The sequence below is a fragment of the Anabrus simplex genome, chromosome 2 (assembly GCF_040414725.1).
Source record: "Anabrus simplex isolate iqAnaSimp1 chromosome 2, ASM4041472v1, whole genome shotgun sequence".
NCBI classification, from domain to species: domain Eukaryota; kingdom Metazoa; phylum Arthropoda; class Insecta; order Orthoptera; family Tettigoniidae; genus Anabrus; species Anabrus simplex.
Window position 1 is genome coordinate 636079589 of NC_090266.1, and position 21580 is coordinate 636101168.

The window sequence follows — 21580 nt, forward strand, 5'->3', positions numbered from 1 at the left end:
AAAACGTCAGCCTCGTGTCGGTAGATTTACTGAGTCGTAAAAAGAAGTCCTGCTGGACTAAATTTCTGCACATCGGCGTCTCCGAAAACCGTAAAATTAGTTAGTGGGACGGAAAGCAAATAACACTATTATTTTGTTATCATCATCAGGTCATTAAGAGCTGAAAGGCAGGGAAGAATATAGTAAAATATGCGTGGTTTAACAGGAACCAAGAAGAAATGTACTTCACACGTGGCAACATCGGTCGCAGTAGATAACTACAGAGTACTATGCGTAAGACCAGAACCAGGTAAAGCTCTTGGGGGAGAGGAATAAACCTGGTGCGGTGCAAAATGGAGTTGAGTTATTTTTATGAGGATACTTAAATCTCAAAAGCTGAAGATGTTACAGACATGAAAATCTGTATTTGGAATATTATTTCAATGTAAAGAAACACGTATTCTTTTGCTTTCGGAAAATCCACTTAAGGGTGGAGGGAGGAATTGAAAAATTAGTTGAATACGTTGTATGAGGACACTTATACCTCTAAAAGCTCAAGATATTACAGACGTGAAAATTTGTATTTGGAATCCCCTTTAAAAATAAAGAAACATTGTTTATTTTTCGGAAAATCGACTTTGGGGAGAGGGTTGAAAATAAGTAAAAGAGGAGTTGAATTCTCTTTTAAAAAAATGAAGATTTTACAGACGTGAAAGTTGGTATTTTAAACCTCTTTTACATATAAAGAAACACATATTTTTTTGTTTTCGGGAAGTCCACTTAAGAGCGGAGGGGGGTGAAAAGAAGTGAAGAAGTTGAATTCTTTTTATGAGGTTACTTACATCTCTAAAACGGAAGATGTTACAGACGTGAGAGTAGGTATTTTGAATCTTCTTTAAAAGTAAAGAAACTCGTACATTTCTTTCCGGAAAAAACACTTAAGGGGTTGAAAAGAATTGCAAAAGCGGGTGAACTTTTTAAAGGAGTACCGCTATATCTACAGTATGTGTCAAAACTTAACATGTTACAAACATGAAACTTGGTATTTGGAAATGCTTTTAAAATACTGGAACAAGTATTTTTTGTTTTCGGAAAAGGCACTTAACGGGAGTGAAAAGAAGTGAAAAAAGTTGAATACATTTTTTATGAGGATACTTTTATCTCAGAAGCTGAAGATGGTTACAGACGTGAAAATTGATATTTGGAATCATCTCCTTTTACTACCACTTTTCCCACACCTGTGGGGTCGCGGGTGCGAACTGTATCCTACATGTGGATTTGATCCTGTTTTACGTCCGGATGCCCTTCCTAACGCCAACCCGATATGGATGTAATCACTACTGCGTGTTTGTGTGGTGGTTGGTAGTGTAGAGTGTTTGAATATGAAGATGAAAGTGTTGGAACAAACACAAACACCCAGTCCCTGTGTCAAAAGAATTAATCAGAGGCAATTGAAATCCCCGACCTGGCCGGGAATCGAACCCGGGACCCTCTGAACCGAAGGCCTCAACGCTGACCATTCAGCCAATGAGTCGGACAAAATTGATATTTGAAATCTCCTTTAAAAGTATAGAACCATGTATTTTTTGTTTACGGATAATCCACTTAGGTGGGGGTGGGGGAAGGACTGGATTCCTTTTACTGTGATACTTACTGTGTTTCTCAAAAACTGAAGATGTTACGGACGTGGGAATAGGAATGTGGAATCTCCTTTTAAAAATAAAGGAACACGTGTTGGTTTTCTTTTCGACTTAAAATAAGACTTTCTCACTTGTACAGTTCTATGCCGCATGGTCATCTTAGCCCCAAAAGGCAATGTCGCAAACTTTGTTTCGAAAGAGTTTCTGGGGTAAATTAAACTCAATTTTTCGGTGAGTTTTTATACTTTAGGAATTTTCAAGATAAAGCCTTAGTACAGTACCGAGGAAAGAGTACTTATATCAAATTACGAAATCCACGCGAGTGAAGCCGCGGGTAACTGCTAGTCTCTCTATATAAAATAACATGTCCTGACTGACTGACTCATCATCGCCGAGCCAAAACTACTGGACATACGGAAATTAAAGTTTGAGGATACATTTATATTACAATGTAGGTGCTCACTAAGGGAGGATATTTGGATATTCCATCGCTAAGGGGTGAGAGGACGATTTTTAAAATGTCTGTATCTGTATCTCAAAAACGATTTAAAGACGTGAAAATTGATATTTGCTCTCCTTTAAAAATAAGAAAACACGTATTTTATTTTTTTCGGAAAATCCTCTTAAGGACGGGGATAAAAGGTTGTGAGTTTCACAAATAGGAAAAGTCCTCTCAGTTTTAATTACTGTGATGATGGGGTGAATGTTCCCTTTGGGGATCATTGTAAATACCTAGGTATTAATATAAGGTAAGATCTTCATTGGGGTAATCACATAAATGAAGTTGTAAATAAAGGTTACAGATATCTGCACATGGTTTTTGGGAGTATTTAGGGGTTGTAGTAAGGATGTAAAGGAGAGAGCATATTTGTCTCTGGTGAGATCCCAACCAGAGTATGGTTCCAGTGTATGGGTCCCTTAGCAGGATTACTTGATTCAGGAACTGCAAAAATCACTAATACCATCTATTACTGCGGTATCTCTATACAGTTCATCTGGTTTTGCCAGCACCACATCCAGTATATCTTCCCTCTAGTTGATTCCATCACTTTCTGAATCAGATGCCCTTCCCATATTAACTTATTTGCCATTAGTTGGTCATGCTTCCTGTCGTTCGCATTACCTTCCCAATTGACATTTGGTAAATTGAGATCACCCACTACAATCACGTTCCTTCCCTTATTTCCCACATACCTAATTATCTTATCAAATAATTCTGAATCAGCATCTGTTCTACCCTTTCCTGGTCTGTACACTCCAAAGACATCAAGTTGCCTATTATCTTTAGAGATGAGCCTTACCCCTAGAATTTCGTGTTTGTCATCTTTAACTTTTTCGTAGCCTACAAATTATTCTTTCACGAGAATGAGTACTCCTCCTCCTACCATTCCTATCCTATCCCTACGATACACCCTCCAGTTCCGTGAGAACATTTCTGCATCCATTATATCATTTCTCAGCCAAACTCAACTCCTATTACAATATATGGTAAGTATATATCTATTAAATTACTTAATTCTATTCCTTTCTTTACAATACTTCTAGAGTTGAGCACTAACAGTTTTATGTCATCCCTACTTGATTTACAGTTCCCTGTTCCCTTAACACTGCTCCCTAGGGCACCCTGTTTCCCTGAATGTACCTCCCTATTACCCTTCTAAACAAATTTCCTAAGTTATATGTACCACTGCGGTTTAAGTGAAGGCCATCTGAGCGCAGATCCCTATCCCCTACCCACCCATTAGGATCTAGAAATTTCACTCGCAGTTTCCCCACATACCCACTCCATAGTCCCATTTAAATCCCCAATCACCCTCCAGTCAGTATCCCTCCTACACAATATTCCACTAATAACAATCTCCGCTTCCTTAAACTTCATCCGTGCTGCATTTACCAGATCCCACACCTCTCCAACTATGTTGGTACTTATATCTGCTTGTCTTACGTTGTTAGTACCAACGTGAAACACTACCACCTTCTCCTTTCCCTCCTCCTTCTTTTACTTTCCTCAACATCTGCCTTAACCTAATTCCTGGATAACACTCTACCCTGGTAGCCTTTCCTCCACACACTTTCCCGACATGTCTAACGATAGAATCCCCAATGACCAGAACCTCAACCCTACCCACCTCATTTGATCCCCTCCCCTCCTGGTCAGTCCTATCTTTCCTGACAGCTGCAGAAGCTACTTCCTCATCCCTTTTCTCCATCCCATGACCCTGTTCCACCTGTATTTTCCTATCCACTACTCCACATTTCCCTTTCCTACCTCTTCCCTTTCTCCTACTTCCACACTTCTCGGCAACAGTTCCCTGTTCCTCATCTTCTCTCGGTTGTTCTACCTGCAGTGACTCGTACCGATTTCTCACCGACACCTGTCCTGAATTTTGATCCTGAATTGAGCCCTTAGCCTGCAATCTCCTTCCCCTTAAAGCATTAGACCACCTGTCTTCCACAATTCCCCCCTTTCCTTCCCATCCCTCTATTACACCTACTGTATCCTGTACATTGTTTGCTGGCCTACTTTCGTTCCTGTCCTCTGAGAGAATCCTAATTATCTCCCTCAAGCTCTCCAACTCCTCCCTCATACTCCTTAATGCCTGGCCACACCCACAGCTCCTACACTCGCACTGCTTAGCCATTTTTTACTATATAATGAAAAGAAAGGAAAAATAAGATAAATTATTCTGTGCAAAATAAAAATGAAAGGAAATGAATATTGTCTAGGTTAGTTCACAAAGATCACACGACAGTAAGTTAATTAATATAGGCTACTACTACACTACAATACTACTTAATTGTACTATTTTTTATTCCTACAACACGCTAACACGATGAAAATTGCTGTTAATTACTGGAAACAGAGATTAATACACAATAATTACACGATTCTTAACTGCAGTTAAGTCTACCCTAATTACAACAACAGAATTTTAGTAAGAGAGTTACTACAGATACCACAGAAACGGTACTATACTACACAAATATTTCACAGTAATAGAATACACACACTACTTTCTAATAAGATGCTATAATACACTACGATAATTTTAAACTACGTTCAGACATATTCTAATTCCAACAGGTTATTACCAACCAAAAACAGGAAAGAACATTACCATTAAAGTTCGAAATTCGCAAAACTACCAAAAATTATAAAATAGGCACTCTAATTTCTAATAAGTTACTATACTACACTACAATGATGTTAAAACTACGTTCAGACGTATCCTAGCTTCTTACTAAGCATAAATAGAAATGAAAATTCCATTTAGGCCTAAATTTAGATATTCGCAAGAACTACCGGTAGGTACTAAAAGATTACCAACAAAGTTAAACACGTATACAGATTAATATTAGTACTACTTTGTCCTACTATGCTGTAATAGAAATGAAACCTGCCGTTTGCACAAAAATACACACGAATTTAACAGGCAAGATACTATCTAATATACTGTATCTACACTACAATTCTCAACTGAAATGCGGTTATGTGATCTTTACAGATGGTGGATTACTATTATTTTCCCTACTCAGCGGAACGGAGAATAAAAGTGTCCTTAAATGCTGAAAAATATGAGGTTGTTTACAATAATTTCTCAAAAGTATTTCTGTCTAAACTACGCCAGTGACTTGTGATCTTTACAGACGGTGGATTACTATTATTTTCCCTACTCAGCGGGACGGAGAATAAAAGTGTCTTAAATGCTAAAAAATATGAGGTTGTTTAAAATAATTTCCAGAAAGTATTTCTGTCTAAACTACGCCAGTGATTTGAATTGCAATTATTGGAATGTAGGAACATGACTATTAGCTAACCGCTCATAAATACTGAAATGTCGAGGGTGTGAAATATAAATTACGGATACTTTAACTGCCTACTCAGAACTACAAATGATCGGAATACGAGAATCAGCTGATTTTTATTTATATTTTCTTGATACACTACACCCTTTGCTCACAACTGTAGCCAACAATGCCAATATTTTAATAAGAAGAGCGACAATAATCAATAACAATTACGACTGTTAACTACTTCGACAGTGAAATACTGTCTATTCTGTTGAAATCCTTTCTTTAAAGTATTGCGTTATTAAAAGAAGTTATTACCTTCGTGATAGGTGGGACCATTGAACTGCTATTTGAAATACGGTACCCTGTCAAATGCCTGCACTAATAGATATAACTGCTGCCGAAGTTACAACTCTCTTTAATATCCCGTCCTTTTAAGTATTTTTTCTTTCACACAGACCTAAATTACAGGTTGTAATCTAGCGAACGCTACGGAACTACTCAGTGTGAAAACTGTAAATAAATGCCACTAATCGCGGATTACTACAAACACTAAACACAATTATTTGTGGAGCTAAATGTATCACACACACACACACACACACACACACACACACACACACACAAAATTTGGTAAATTTCTACAATTATTAACTACTTTATAACTGAGATAACACAGAGCTGTTGGAACAGTGAACCACTCGCTAGCGCATCCAACAATGGTTTTGGCCGTGTGGTTGGGAGCGCCCAGCCATGATCTGGCATCCGGGAGATAGTGGGTTCGAACCCCACTGTCGGCAGCCCTGAAAATGGTTTTCCGTGGTCTCCCATTTTCACACCAGGCAAATTCTGGGGCTGTACCTTAATTAAGGCCACGGCCGCTTCTTTCCCATTCCTAGGCCTTTCCTGTCCCATCGTCGCCATAAGACCTATCGGTGTCGGTGGGTAGTTAAGGGCAGAGTAGCAGGACTGGCGGAATTTGGAGGTAAGCTGATGTACGATATTACATCGGATATGCCCAGAACATGTTTACTTGTGAGCAGGAAATTAAAATGCATTCTGTTACAGGAATACTTTTCAACTGATCTAGTGGCAGCCAAGATAAAACTTGGATATTGGGAAGGTCCCAGAGAAAAAACAAGATGCTCTGCGTACGACTCAACAGATCCGCCTCCATCGGAAGACGTGGATGAATTAATTTTCAAAACAAAGAGGAAAGGTGAACACCTAGTACTTGGAACAGATACAAATGCACATCACGCAGCATGGGGCAGTACTACCTGCAATGCAAGAGGTGAGTCCTTACTAGAGTTTATTATTAGAACAGAATTTATAATATTAAACCTAGGAAATATACCTACATTCATAAATACGAATTGTAGAGAGGTAATAGATATCATATTGAGCACCACGCATATTGCAAACTTCATTAAGGATTGGAAGGTCCTGGAGGAGCCATCCTTGGCAGACCACCAGCATATCCATTTTGTGACAGATGCGAAAAAAGGTGGTACTGAAATGTACAGAGATCCTAAAAGATCTCTGGAACTGGTACAGAGGAGTTCTAGGGCAGGCTGTATAAAAGATCCAAACGAAAGTAAGGGGACGGAGGGAATTGGATGAGGCAGTGGAACAATTAGAAGAGGGCCATTTTAGCCACATACCATGAAAACTGTCCCCTTAGAGAAAAGAAAACCGCAAAAAATATTACGTGGTGGAATAACAATCTACCCAAAAAGAGGAAAGAAGTTAGAGCGTCGTATAAAATATCATCAAGAGATTGCATGTGGGACGTATATCATGGAAAACTCACTGAGTATAACCTAGAGATACGGAGAGCAAAAAGAAACTCTTAGAGACTGTTCTGCGAGAAAGTGGAATCAAAAACTGAAGCAGCAAGTCTCCAGAATGTTCTTAAAATGATACATTTAAATCAAGTGGGAACACTGAAAAAACCCGATGGAACATACACTCAGACTGGAAAGGAGACGTTGGAGGTGTTGCTAGCTTGTCATTTTCCTGAGGCTGAGGAAGGGGAAGAAATGGTTGAGACTGAGGCCAGATCACGAAGAGCGGTTTGGAAATGTGCCAACCGATTAATTAAGCCTAACCATGTGAGGTGGGCAATCAACACGATTCAACCCATAAAGGCTCCGTGGCAAGATGAGATACTCCCGATACTCCTGCAGGAAGGACGGGAGATTATCAAGGCCCTGACAGACCTTTCCAGATTAAGCCTAGCTCTGGAGTAAGTGCCGAAATCATGGTCTAAAGCTAAAGCGGTGTTTATACCGAAGCCTGGAAGGGCGAACTATGTACAAGCCAAAGCCTGTAGACAATTATGCCTAAACTCCTTCATGTTGAAAACAATGGAGGAAATACTAGATAAATACATTCGGAAAACGGTGCAACATTACAGGAAAATTAGTTTGCTCACAGACCTGGCAGATCTACTGAGATAGCACTACAATTGATTTGCAAACTAGAGAAATCCTAGAATACAAAGAAATTGCTCTGGCGGCATTTATATACATAGAAGGGGCCTTCAGTAATACAACCTACAACTCAATGATTAAAACTGTTGAAGAGAGTAGGTTGAGCAAGACTGTTGTAAAATGGATTAGATCCATGTTAGACGGGAGAAAAGTAAAGGTGACTCTGTCTGAAGAGACGCTAACGGTGAGAGCCACTCGAGGTTGTGCGCAGGGAGGAGTTTGTCTCTTCGTCTGTGGAACCTTGAGGTGAACAAAATCAGAGCCATGCTCAACGAACAGGGATTTTACACACAAGGATATGCAGATGATCTCGTTATTGTGGTAAGAGGTAAGGTGATGAGTGTCATCCAGGACCTCATGCAAAGATCATTTAAACTTGTGGAGAACTGGTGTCGGGAAGAACAAGTCAAAGTCAACCCGAGCAAGGTAATATGGTCCCTTTCACAAGACGGAATAAATTAGATGGGACGAGAAAACTAGTATGTGCTATTTCTTATAGACAAGCCGGCCGTTACATAGTTAAATGGGTACAAAATAAACAAATGGAAAACTGGAAAAAAATACTCCAGAATGCAGGCTTGCGAAAGGACTAATAAAGAGCCCAAAAAGAAGCATACTAAGGTACTTCTGGAACTCAGCAGAGAAAATACAAGATGGGTAGTAGGACTGCTGACTGGACACTGCCATCTTAGGAAGCACCTGCATAGAATTGGAGTAATAATAGACAATGCATGTAGGAAATGCAACGATGCGGAAGAATCAGCTGAAAACACACTATTTGAATGTGAGGCGCTGGGAAGAATTCTAATCTCCACACTGGGATTACCTGGTGAGGAAAGAAGAAACATCCGAGAATATACAATAAGGAGGACCAGCAACTTTTTGAAGGGAGCATCTATAACTAGGTGGGGATGAAGGAAAACGCATGGTAGCAAAAGATCTTCGAGGTCGATGCTAAAAAGGAACTTTTAAAGAGACCCCATGAATAAGGGAAGAAGAAGTGAGGAACACAGAGTCTGCGTTGGCTTTGAGTAGTATTCTTATGTGAGGAACACCATGGGTCTGTGTTACCTGTGAGTGGTGCCATTGTGTGTGACATACCATGGGTCTACATTACCCGTGTTTTGTACCACCATGCGAGGACCACCATGAATCTACGTTACCAGTGATTAGTACCATCATGCCAGGAACACCATGGTTCTGCTTTACCAGTGATTAGTACAATTATGAGGGGCCGGTGACCTAAATTTTGGACCCTTGTGCACAACGAGCACCATCTCAAGAATATGAGGCATTGTGAACTGGATCCAATGATTGTTTTTGATTCATGGGCATTTTTCAACATCATTCGTTTTAGATTTTAGTCTGTGGATACATTTTGAAGTTTTAATTGTCGTTTCGTTTCGTTGCACCTCGTACCATTAGGAGGTGATGATCTAGCTGTTAGGCCCCTTTAAACAACAATAACAACAATCATCATTATCAAATCACCAGACACGAAGCTGACGTATTTGAGCACCTTCAAATACCACCGGACTGAACCAGGCTCGAACCTGGAAATTTGGGATCAGAAGGCCAACGCCTTAACCGTCTGAGCCACTGAGCCAGGCGCGGCACTTTCATATTAGCTCTTCATCCTTCTAGCAATTTTCAAAAGCATGGATGCAACTGCGGTCTTTGAAATTTCTGGCATAAATAACAATTTCATTGAATCTACGGAAGGGTTTTTTCAATGTCCACCATTCATTCGTAGACCTGAAAATATTATGAAAGTGGTATAGAAAAATCGCATTATCTGTTATCAGAAATTCAACATAGACCGACGCAGTAACAGCACTGAAATGGCGCACACACTGTTCATTTATTCAGTAACTAATTTCCTTCATTAATAATTCCACTGACGTCTTACCACTCCACAACACTTGATTCGCCTGTATGCACTGGTACGGATATTCCGCGTCACATACTGTTTTAATTGTCGTGGCCCGTAGTAAAGCCTGAATTTCTACTGGACATAGTCCTGAAGCATGACAATTTAAAATTAATTATCCTCAGGTATTGTTTATGAATTACGTTATAAGCTCAGTTCCATTTCAACCAACAGATATGTCCACAGAAATCCGAATAACACAATCATTAAATTTATAGAAAAAGGTTTGTACGAGCACCAAATAGCACTCGGCGGCAGGATTACGTGTACTTCTCACAGAGTACCCTAGAGCTATTTTCGAGTACAGGAAGCGGTCTGGCATGTGCTTCTACCACCCCTACCTGCCCAGCTGCTAGCGACATGTGTTAGCCTTCGATAACAAACAAGCTCAACAACCCCTATACTCTGCTACCGTGCTACACGAGGGCAGTATGACATAACCGGCGTTTTCTACTACGGCCCCATCAAAACACATTCGGTCCTAAAATATTTGGCTCATTTATGGGGAAACTAATAGGACAAGGTAAGAACTACGTAGCACATGTTCTGAGATGTACTGTTTCTTATCGACTAGCAAAATATCTGGACGTATACCCATAACACCTGTATACAGTTGAGTCAGTTGTTTCAGAAACAGGACTTCTCCACTTTTTGTAGTTTTGAGTTAAGGGTACATAGGCTGTCTTCTAACATAGAGCTATCATTTTATACAGAAATGGTACATTCCGACCTCTCGAAATTCGATGGCATGAGATTTAACATTTCACGCAGAAACCGGACCTCTCCGGGAGATGGCCACTTTCTGCCTGGAATGATCGATTTGATGTGATATTGTCTCATTGAAAGCAGATAGCGACTGTCAATGTTACTGCGAGTTACATTATGGAGTCTAGTGATGTTAGTGTCCCCACTGAAGGAAATAATAAACGCAAAAAAGATGTAAAGAGAGTGAAATACAAGCGGGAAGTAATTAAAAGAAGTAGAATCCGAGGCTTAGGATATGTGAACTATGCGGGAAAACCTGTAAGCCCCAAGACGGTTGGAGACAATTTTGGGCGAGTATTGACTTGCATGTTCTGAAACCTCCGTGGCTCAGGCGGCAGCGCGTCGGCCACTCACCGCTGGGTTCCGTGGTTCAAATCCCGGTCACTCCATGCGAGATTTGTGCTGGACAAAGCGGAGGCGGGACAGGTTTTTCTCCGGGTACTCCGATTTTTCCTGTCATCTTTCATTCCAGCAACACTCTCCACTATAATTTCACTTCATCTGTCAGTCATTAATAATTGCCACAGAGGAATGCGACAGGCCTCGGCAGCCGGCAAAATTCACATCCTCGCCGCAAGATGGGGCTTTATTCATTCCATCCCTGACCCGGTCGCTGACTGGAAAACAGGTTGTAGGTTTTCACTGACTATTGCGTGTTCTATAGGTTAGGTCTAAGTGTGTGTTTTCAATATACAGGTTTCTAAAGCATTTCCTCCCGGTTAATTAAGCCGATGTGTTATAAAGAACATCGTCTTTGCTGAACCTCGATTGTTATGCTAATTATTGCTTGTGTATCGTATTAATGTATCCACACAGACGCACACGAGTACAATACTTTTATTTACATATTCACAAATTAATACACACATAACCTTAATCACTGTATCACAAAACAAGAACACTTGTAGGATATCAACAAAGCCGCCATCTTTAAACAGTTGACAACTGACACCGAATACCACGGAAGTTACACTTTGAAACACAGATAAAACAGATGACTACCGATCAATTCAACATGGAGGCTGCCTGGCTCTCGGCATGTCAGCCACGTGCTACTAAACAATAACTCTCTTCCAATAACTGTCACTCACTTCACCGTCAAGATCGTCTCTTTGTATACATCTGGCCAGATTTCCAGAAAGATACGTTACAAAAAACTACCTTCTTGAATATTCCATAGTGTCCAATACATAAATTACAATGTACAGAATATTCTCCACTGTTCTCGTGCCTATATCATTCTGGAAGTTACAGTGTGTTTCACAGTTATGGATTACAATTTATATATAAACAGGTAAGAATAAATTAGATAATATTAATTTACAGGTATTTACATTAAGGGAACTGATATCAATGTCTATGTACAACATATGTTCCATGACATAACTTCGCACATAATACGACCATTCGACTACGTAAATAGTAGTAATACTAAATGAATGTAACACTTCACAGCTGTACATACAAGAAATAGTAATAATAATCACGATCGTAAAATAAAAAATAAAAAATAATAATAGAATAATAATAATAATAATAATAATAATAATAATAATAATAATAATAATAATAATAATAATAATAATAATAATAATAATATTCCAGCTCGATATCTACATTAGTTACCCATAGGTGAGAGAATATAGTTTTCAAGTTATACCTGTTATCGCACTTGCGTCAGTATGAAAACGCCATTTGTTGGTTATTTTGGGTACTTTATTTTGGTGTCAATAAAACCCCATGTCATGCCAATTACTGTATGTGTGTCAATTATTGCCTCTCTGCCTCCGATATTCCGTGAAGTATTGCCTCGTCAAATGTTAACAGACTTTCAGGTCACCCTGTATGTATCACGAGAAAACTTACTTTTATATAACCCGATATAAACCATCTGTGGGTGGGGGCGATAGAAACATCCACAACCTGCCTGTCATATATGAGACGACTAAAAGCGGGCCCGAGGAGCTCTCATCTTGAGAGCATGGGTTAACGGACCTTGATTTCCCTAGCCGAGTTTCACATTGCTTCCACTTGTGCCAGGCTCCTCACTTTCATCTTCCCTATCTGACTTCCCTTGGTCAACTCTTGTTTGTTTCCGACCCCGACGAGGCCTGGGGATTACTGTACGCGATAGTTACGTTCCGCGAAATTGCCGCGCATACCGAATTCGCGTAAATCGAGAGTCATGTAAAATATAGGATTAGGTTTCCGTTTACTCACATATTAAGTTTAAAATAGCAGAAATTCCTAGTATTTTTACAAAAAATAACCATGTTTCTGATACGTATTTTGATGCAAATTTTATACACTTAAATATTTAACACTGAAACACACAATAATATAACTAAACTCTGCATACAAGCTATTGGCTTTAGCTTGAATAGCAGTTCCAGAGAGAGGCATGTGTTGTTGGTTGTGATGCTTAATCCAGTCCATTCTTTCCATCGCTTCCGAGCGAGATTTGGTCAGTCTAGTCTCATGTAAATCGTCGTCATAAGACCTATCTGTGTCGGTGCGACGTAAAGCCCCCTAGCAAAAAAAAAAACAAACAAAAAACAAGTCTCATGTAAGTTAGTAGAAGATTGAGCAGTTTTTTCGAATTGATTCCGCATTGTCACGAATAGTTCTCACATTCGATTCACTAAGTCCCAAAGCACGCTGAATGCTGACACTACGCTCACCTTTCTCATAGTGATCCAAAAATTCTAACTTTATTTCTAACGAATACGACTTTGGTACATGCTTCTTTCCTTCGACTGGCACACTTTCTTTCCTTTTACCCAGCGTTTTAAATACGAAACCTGTCAAGTGCAACTTCACAGCTCTACTGACCGGAATTAACGATTTACTTCTCGACAAACACGACAGAAGATGCGCGTAGATATACGCTTGCCGCGTTTAACCTTGGCGCGCAACGTAGTGTACGGTACGTTACAGAGTTCGGCACGCATGTGTGTACCCACCTTAAGGCATTACAGCTTCCACGTACTGTTAACAGATGGCAGCACTAGACTTCAAACAAAAATCGCGTATATGCGAAATCGCGGATAACGAACCCGCGTGTCCGTGGTCCTTCCCTTTCTTTGGCTGTGGTCTTCATTCTCGGGCTAAAGCACGGCCGACTTGATGCGTCGCTCTAGCTAGCTCGGAGCGCAGCGTGGGATCCAGTCGGCCGTGGCGAAAAACTCAACATAGCTCTAAAACTATTGAAAAGAAGTTACAGATTGTTATGCCAACTGCACGTCTACAGTATTTCACCTCATATAGTTAGTTTGAACTGAGTATTTGTGATGCTGAATATTTTTTTTTCGAGGCAGTTCAAATGCAAATTTCTCCTCCCTTTAGCTTATATAACCCATAGTTAGCGGATTTACTAGTATATTCAGAGTTCTGAACTTTCTTCGAAATGCAATCGGAGATGTCTACATTTTGATGGCCCAACATTTACATAAATAACTGCTATTTCCATATTTACGGTTTAATTAAGCAGCAAGAGAAGTGTTCTAGGTTTTGAACGTTATATTGTATAATCATTTGCTATGACTAGTGCCGCGAATGTTATGGAATTTAGAAGGATATCCTTTAATCTTTTCAGGTGCCCTAGAAAATGTTTTCAGCGTGTTTCACATGGTGATCAGGAAGAAATATTTATTTTTATCATACGGGTTGTAAAAATCGTAAAGATACCTATTTGCAACCACTAATAGAAATTTGTGCTATTAAATGAAGGAGGTCTTTAAAGAATCCTGATTATGAAAGTAGAAAACCTCGATGCCAGAACTTCCAGTATTCAGTAAATTGTAGCAATGGACGTGTAGAAATTTGCAAAAAGCCTTTTTGAGTATCCATAGTATTTCAAAGCACAGAACTGCCAGGCTAGGAGCACGACTTGCAGTCAGAAAGAGACCTAAGGACATGCGAGGGAAACAGAGGTCAGAAAATGCTATTTCTGATGAAATTGCTGTCATGGTCGAGGACCACATCAAATCGTATCCAACAAAAAAAGGAAACTATACAACAAGGGATGTCGAATTCCTTAGTGTCAAACTTAATGTACCACTAATGCACAAACACTTCAAAGGAGAAATATCCAAATGTTGCAGTTATCTATAGTTTCTTTTTGAAAATATTCCATGCGAGGTTCAAACTTTCATTTGGAATACCACAAGTCAACACATGCTGTAAGTGTGAAGAACTCAGTTTAAAACTCAAATCAAAGTCTCTAAATGATGCAGCAAAACGTGTCTCTGCAGCAGAGCCAATAACTCACAAACGAAGAAGCTCCACGTTTTACAAGGCCATTAAAAGAACTCGTGAAAAACGTCTATCAAATAAAGAAGTTCTCGTAACTTCAACTGACTGCATGCAAAACCTTGAAGTTCCTGAAATCCCTGTGCAACAGATTTTCTACCTGAGGCAGTTGAATGACAGTGTTTCCAACATTCATAATCTGAAAGACAACAGTGCTAAATTTTTACATCTACCATGAGGGAATTGCAAGGAAGGGTGCTAACGAAGCCTGTTCCTTCCTCCTTGATTATATACAATCAGTCCCTCCTGAAGTGAAACATCTCTACTTTTTCTGGTGGGTGCTGCGGAAAAAAAAAAGAAAAATCGCCCAAAAGCTGGTTCTATTCACGTGATCGTAAGATCTGCGGCCGTGAAAGCCTTTTTTAAAAAATTGTATCTCCATGGAGAGAACATATTTTTGAGAACGGAGAATTCACTTCTCCTTTAGCAGGTTAGCAATCCCTGTTTGCTAACATGGCGGGACCACGCGGTTGGTCTGCCACTGCTAGCCAGAGTCCTGGAGGGGCGTGCCAATCCAACCGATAAGCCCTAATGGCACGTCTGGGCAAAACTCTGCAAACGCACATGGCCTAACCACCCCAAAACTGGTTCTATTCCCGTGACCGTAAGATATGCGATCGTGAAAGCCTTTTTTTTTTTGAAAAAACAATACAGTTGTCCGATTTTTAGAATCTTTAGTCTCTCTTTACAAATTTAAGACGGTCCCTCATTACTTTCCCATGCGGGGCCATTCTTTCTTACCTAATGATCGAGGTTTCGGATTGGTAAAGAAAAATATTAGAAAGATGGACAGGATATATTGTATTATGGTTGCACCTGCGGCTCGGCTATCTGGTTCATTGGGACACGCAAGCCTCCCCACCGCGGCAAGGTCACATGGTTCGCAGGGGAGGCCAATAATAATAATAATAATAATAATAATAATAATAATAATAATAATAATAATAATAATAATAATAAGAAGAAGAAGAAGAAGAAGAAGAAGAAATTCATCCATACGTGAAATCTTACTGTGTCCTTTATGATTGACCAAATAATGACTCTAAATTGCCCTTGTGGATACCCATTTGCTCTTTTGAACATAAAAGGCAAATAATATTTGTCCTTTTGATACGAATCAAGTAATCCTGGTGCGAGTCCCATACAATGGAACTATATTGTAACTGGGGTCTTACCAGACACTTACACACCCTCTCCTTTACATCCTTACTACAATCCTGCATTTAGGTGATAATTCCGTTAGTTTGAATGTGCCATGAAGACTTTTCCACAGAAACTACGCCGCTGCTTGTTATTGACTGTTATTCAGATTTACGATACAGAAGAGGGACGGATGAATGAAGATTGACCTACCACACTTCAATATTCTGTAGCTCGCCAGAAAGTCTAGAACCACTTTTGGTTCTTTAACCAGTAAATGCCCATGCATATCCTAGTATAGTTGTGATAGTAGAATTATTTAATTTGAACACTTTATATTGTAGTAGGGTACTGAGGATAGTCTGGATTTGTTCAGCCAAGTGACTATTATAGGTACAGTATACCACACTTTCATAGAGTGTTTCGTTTAACTTACCTCCCAAGCTTTTTCGCTTCGCACTGGTGTTGTGACGTTGGGAGCCACCTTACATCACCTGAAATCAAAACAATTCAACCGGAAAATGTTATTCATTCTATTGGCTTGAAAATGTTTTGGTCATCACTTTTATGTGCTTCTGCACGTCGAAGTCCTCTGGTAATGAAACGAAAACATGCATCAGTACTTCTATCGGTCATATTTAAATAAATAAATAAATAAATAAATAAATAAATAAATAAATAAATAAATAAATAAATAAATAAATAAGTAAATAAATAAATGCGTGCACCAACAGACCCCATCAGAGACAATTTCAAACCAGTCATAGCAGGGAATGGCTACAATAGAAATAGAACTACTAGAATCACTCACACCTCAGTCATTTTCATACTGTCAAAGCCACGGATGAGACAGACAGGTCAATAAAAGTAACAATTTTTTCTAGCCTATGTCAGAAGACATAGGTCTTGCAAGTGAAGGCATATACACTTGAATACTATTAATAATCTTTCGCCGGGCTGCGTGGCTCAGACGGATGAGGCGCTGGCCTTCTGACCACACCTTGGCAGGTTCGATCCTTGCTCAGTCGGGTATTATTTGAAGGTGCTCAAATACCTCAGCCTTGTGTCGGTAGATTTATTGGCACGTAAAAGAACTCCTGCGGGACTAAATTCCGGCCCTTCGGCGTCTCCGAAAACCGTAAAAATAGTTGGTGGGACATAAAGCAAGTAACGTTATTTATACAATTTTAACCGAGCAAGTGGCTGCCCGTTTTGGGTCAAGTAGCCATAAGCTTGCATTCTGGAGATAGTAGGTTCGAACCCCATCATCGGCAGCTCTGAAGTGTTATGTATCACGGTCTCAGTCACAGAGGATGTTCTGTATACCATTAATTCATGTTTGTTGTTATAATAGTGAAATCTAGGAAAATGATGTTTAGATTCAAATCAAACTTTGCTGTTTTCTGATGATGATGATGATGATGATGATGATGATGATGCTTGTTATTTAAAGGGGCCTATCGTCTAGGTCATCGGCCCTTAATTGTAAGAAATGAGATGAAATGTAATGACAATTTAAAATTCCAAAATTCATTCAATGACCAGAATTCAAAACTTGATGATGATAATGATGATGATGATGATGATGAAGCATGAATGGATGAATATGAATGTACAATAATCGTGCTGCTTACTATAGTAGAACTTTGTGTACACTCTCTCAATGTGGGTAGTTTGCATGTGGGTTATATACAAACGAATACAAATTAATGATTCAATTCTTGTGCAAAGAAGGTTCTTTGACCACAAACAGTGTCCCGAAATGTGCTTGTGCTGTAACGGTAACGCACGTCGTCATCCTGCCAACGCAACAATGGGCAGTCTGCATTCTTTTCGCTGGGGTCTTATGGATCATCTACCTTACAGCCCAGATCTCTCCCCTTACGAGAGTCACGTCTTTGGTCTGCTGAAGACAAACCCGGTCCGTGATGCTGTGGAAGAGTGGTTCAAACAGCAACCTTCGTTGTGGAGGGTATAGAGAAACTTCCTCAAGTTGGGATAGATGTCTGAACAATGGGAGTGATCAATCAATCAATCAATCAATCAATCAATCAATCAATCAATCAATCAATGATCTGCATTTAGGGCTGTCGCCCAGGTGGCAGATTCCCTATCAATTGTTTACCTAGCCTTTCCTTAAATGTTCTCGAAGAACTTGGAAATTTACTGAAAATTTCCCTTGATAAATGATACCAACCCCTTACTCCTCATCCTGTAAGTGAATTTTTGACCCAATTCTTCCTCTTGAATACCAACTTTATCTTCATATTAGAATCATTCCTGCTTTTAAAAGCTAAAGCCAAACTTATTCGTCGACTAATATCATTCTACACCATCTCTCCACTGTCAGCTCGGAACATACCAGTTACGCGAACAGCTCGTCTCCTTACTTCTGAGTCTTCCCAGCCCAAAGTTTAAAACATTTTTCTAACACTTCTCTTTTGTCGGAAATTACCAAGAACAAATCGTACTGCTTTCATTTCGGATCTTTTCCAGGTCTCGTATGAGTATCAAGAAATCCTGGTGTGAGTCCCATACACTGGAACTATATTGTAACTGGGGTCTTACCAGACACTTATACACCCTCTCCTTTACATTCTTACTACAAACCTTAAATACCCACATAGCCATGTAAAGAGATCCGTAACCATGGTTTACAAGCTCGTTGATGTGATTACCCCAACGAAATCATTCTTACACCAACACGTAGGTACGTACATCCATCTCACAATGTTGACTGTAACTTATTTACTGCTCTATACAGTTTAACATCATCCGCAAATAGCCTCATCTGTGATTCCATTTCTTTACTCATATAGTCCGGCTCCATGGCTAAATGGTTAACATGCTGGCCTTTGGTCACAGGGGTCCCGGGTTCTATTTCTGTTAGGGTCGGGAATTTTAACCATAATTGGTTAATTCCGCTGGCACGGAGGCTGGGTATATGTGTCGTCTTCATCATCATTTCATCCTCATTATGACGCGCAGGTCGCCTACGGGAGTCAATTCAAAAGACAAGCCGAACTTGTTCTCGGACACTTCCGGCGCTAAAAGCCATATGCCATTTTTATACTCATGTAATTTATATAAGAAAACAAAGGTCTAATAATATTGCTCTGTGATATCTCCCTCAACTGATATACCGTACTGGAGTGTATGTTGTCCAATACACATGGTGTAAGTCTCTAGCCACCAGTCTATGTCTCAACCGAACACTTAGAGAATCGTAGTCAAGTTCCATAATAATTATGTTTTTGACCTTACACACTTTCAATATTGTTAACACTTTCGGAGGAGAATGCTTACGTTCCATGACCGGTAATCTCTTAATAATAATTATATTCTATTATATATATGCTATTATTATTATTCGGATATTCAGGAAATGTCATACACGTTCTTCTCGTCTTCCGTTTTGGCTATTTGTTGGTATTAAGCACCAACTGGACGTTTCTGAGCTTACTTATCCTTGTTTTTTAGGGAATATAAATGCACATACTTAGGAAGCTTTTTGTGTTTTGGTCATTTTTCGGTCATTTTAGTTCTGTAAGGTCATATTTTTTTCGGAAAATTGTACTTTACTTTGAATGTGATGTCCGATGTTGCTGTGTTTGTGAGAAAGTAACGAAACTTTAATCTCGTGTCACAGAGCTGAACAGCTGACGCTTATTGTCCCGTCTAAACGTACGTCACCAGCTTTAGAACGACTTTCTTTAGAGTAAGACTTGCAGTGCGCGTATTTACGTCCACTGCAATGTCACCCTTGTTAAACATTTCAACAGAGACTATTTTCAAGGCTTCATAGTTACATTATAGGACTGACATGAAAATACATAAAGAAAGTTAATTAAGAAAGTTCGTTGAAGACGTCGGGGAGGAATGCTTCTCTACAAAGAGTGCGAAGTTCAAATGCTATGAATCGCTTTTAACGTCCAGCAGCATACCGACACTGCTAGACACGAAAATGCTCAGATCAACTGGGAATAAGAGGTATGTATTTTTTTCTACATACTGCTTCAATGAAGTATTTTGTGGGCGCGGCGACTGTCAGCGCATTCTTAATTCCGATAACTAAGACGATTTTCATTGTTTTTTGGAAGCAGCGACGTGGTCTCCGTCACTATTGTGTAAGAGTGCAACATTAATTAAAAATATCTTCGGTTTTGACCACAGTTTAATGATTGATAATGAATTTATTTTAGAGACTAGTCGGAGTAAAAAGAACTTTTTTTTTTGCTACTTGCTTTAGGTCGCACCGACACAGATAGGTCTTATGGCGACGATGGGACAAGGAAGGGCTAGGAGTGGGAAGGAAGCGGCCGTGGCTTTAATTAAGGTACAGCCCCAGCATTTGCCTGGTGTGAAAATGGAAACCACGGAAAACCAATTTCAGGGCTGCCGATAGTGGGGTTCGAACCTACTATCTCCCGAATACTGGATACTGGCCGCACTTAAGCTATTGCAGCTATCGAGCTCGGTGTAAAAAGAACTAGTAATGACATTAACTGAAGTAGTGTAATAAGACTTGTATATTTAATACAGGGCCTCTCAAACGCCCAAAATCTCACGTGTGTAGACAGCGGCGCAGAGTTCCTGTGCACAGTGCATCGGTTCCACTCGGCTCGGCTCGGACCAACGCTTCGTCTCTGGGCTACTCGGCTAAGCTCGGCTCAACTCGGCTCGGATTTGGAGCGCTACGGAGCAAGTGAAGAAGAGGGAGACAGGGGGAGCGAGCGAGACAGGCGTGGGGAAAGAGAGAGAGAGAGAGAGAGAGAGAGAGAGAGAGAGCGCTATTGCTCCATATCGATGAGTGGGGGTCTGCACTCTGGTCAATCAAGCGAAATCGTCTTTTGCACCGTGCACAGTGCATGCACCAGGTGAATGCACTCTGAGAGGCCCTACTTTAATATAAAGGAAGTAGAGGTACGGGGCAATTCAAATGGAAACTAGCCGGAGGCTATAAAATGAAAAACACTAAAAGGATCGTAATGTAATTGCCTGCGGAAGAAGGTGCGGTCCCTGTAAAAACGCTGAGGTCCTAAACTCGCCGCTGGAGGGACGTGGGAGCACACCACGTGACAACAGAGTAAGCACGCGCACCCGTTGGTCGTCGACTGTACCCAGTCGTGCTGACAACAGTGAAATGGAGGCTTCGAACGAAGAGCAAAGGGGTGTAGAGCGTTTCCTGACAGCAGGAGTGAGGGGAACGAAAATTCATCGAAGAATGGCACAAGTGTACGGAGAACACTGCATGTCCGTTGCAGGGGTCAAAGCGTGGCACAAGCTATTCAGGGAAAGACGGATGTCGTTGGTCGAAGATGCACGGTCTGGAACGCCACACCGTATTACCGATCTTGCATAACGAGGACATCCACCTGCTGGACAACGGCATCGGAAATTTGTATTGTCTGCGTCGAAACAATCCTCCTAAATCTTAAATGGTATTACGACTTCCGACGTGAACTGGAGAAAAGAGCATTGCCAGTTGTTTCGTGACTGTTGCAGTATACCGAGTGGTTCACCAGCCC

General features: G+C 40.2%; 1 protein-coding gene across 4 annotated transcripts in view; it reads right to left on the reverse strand.

Annotated features, from left to right (window-relative positions):
- The window catches only part of LOC136862977 (solute carrier family 41 member 1), an 847982-nt gene that overhangs the window by 720545 nt on the left and 105857 nt on the right, over nucleotides 1-21580 (reverse strand). For 3 of the 4 annotated variants that reach the window (XM_067139280.2, XM_067139274.2, XM_067139275.2), the window contains exon 2: nucleotides 16489-16546. The exons of the other annotated variant lie outside the window; for it this stretch is intronic. The gene's annotated coding sequence lies outside the window, so the exon portion shown is untranslated. The remainder of the gene's footprint in view (nucleotides 1-16488; nucleotides 16547-21580) is intronic. 4 annotated transcript variants of the gene reach the window in all.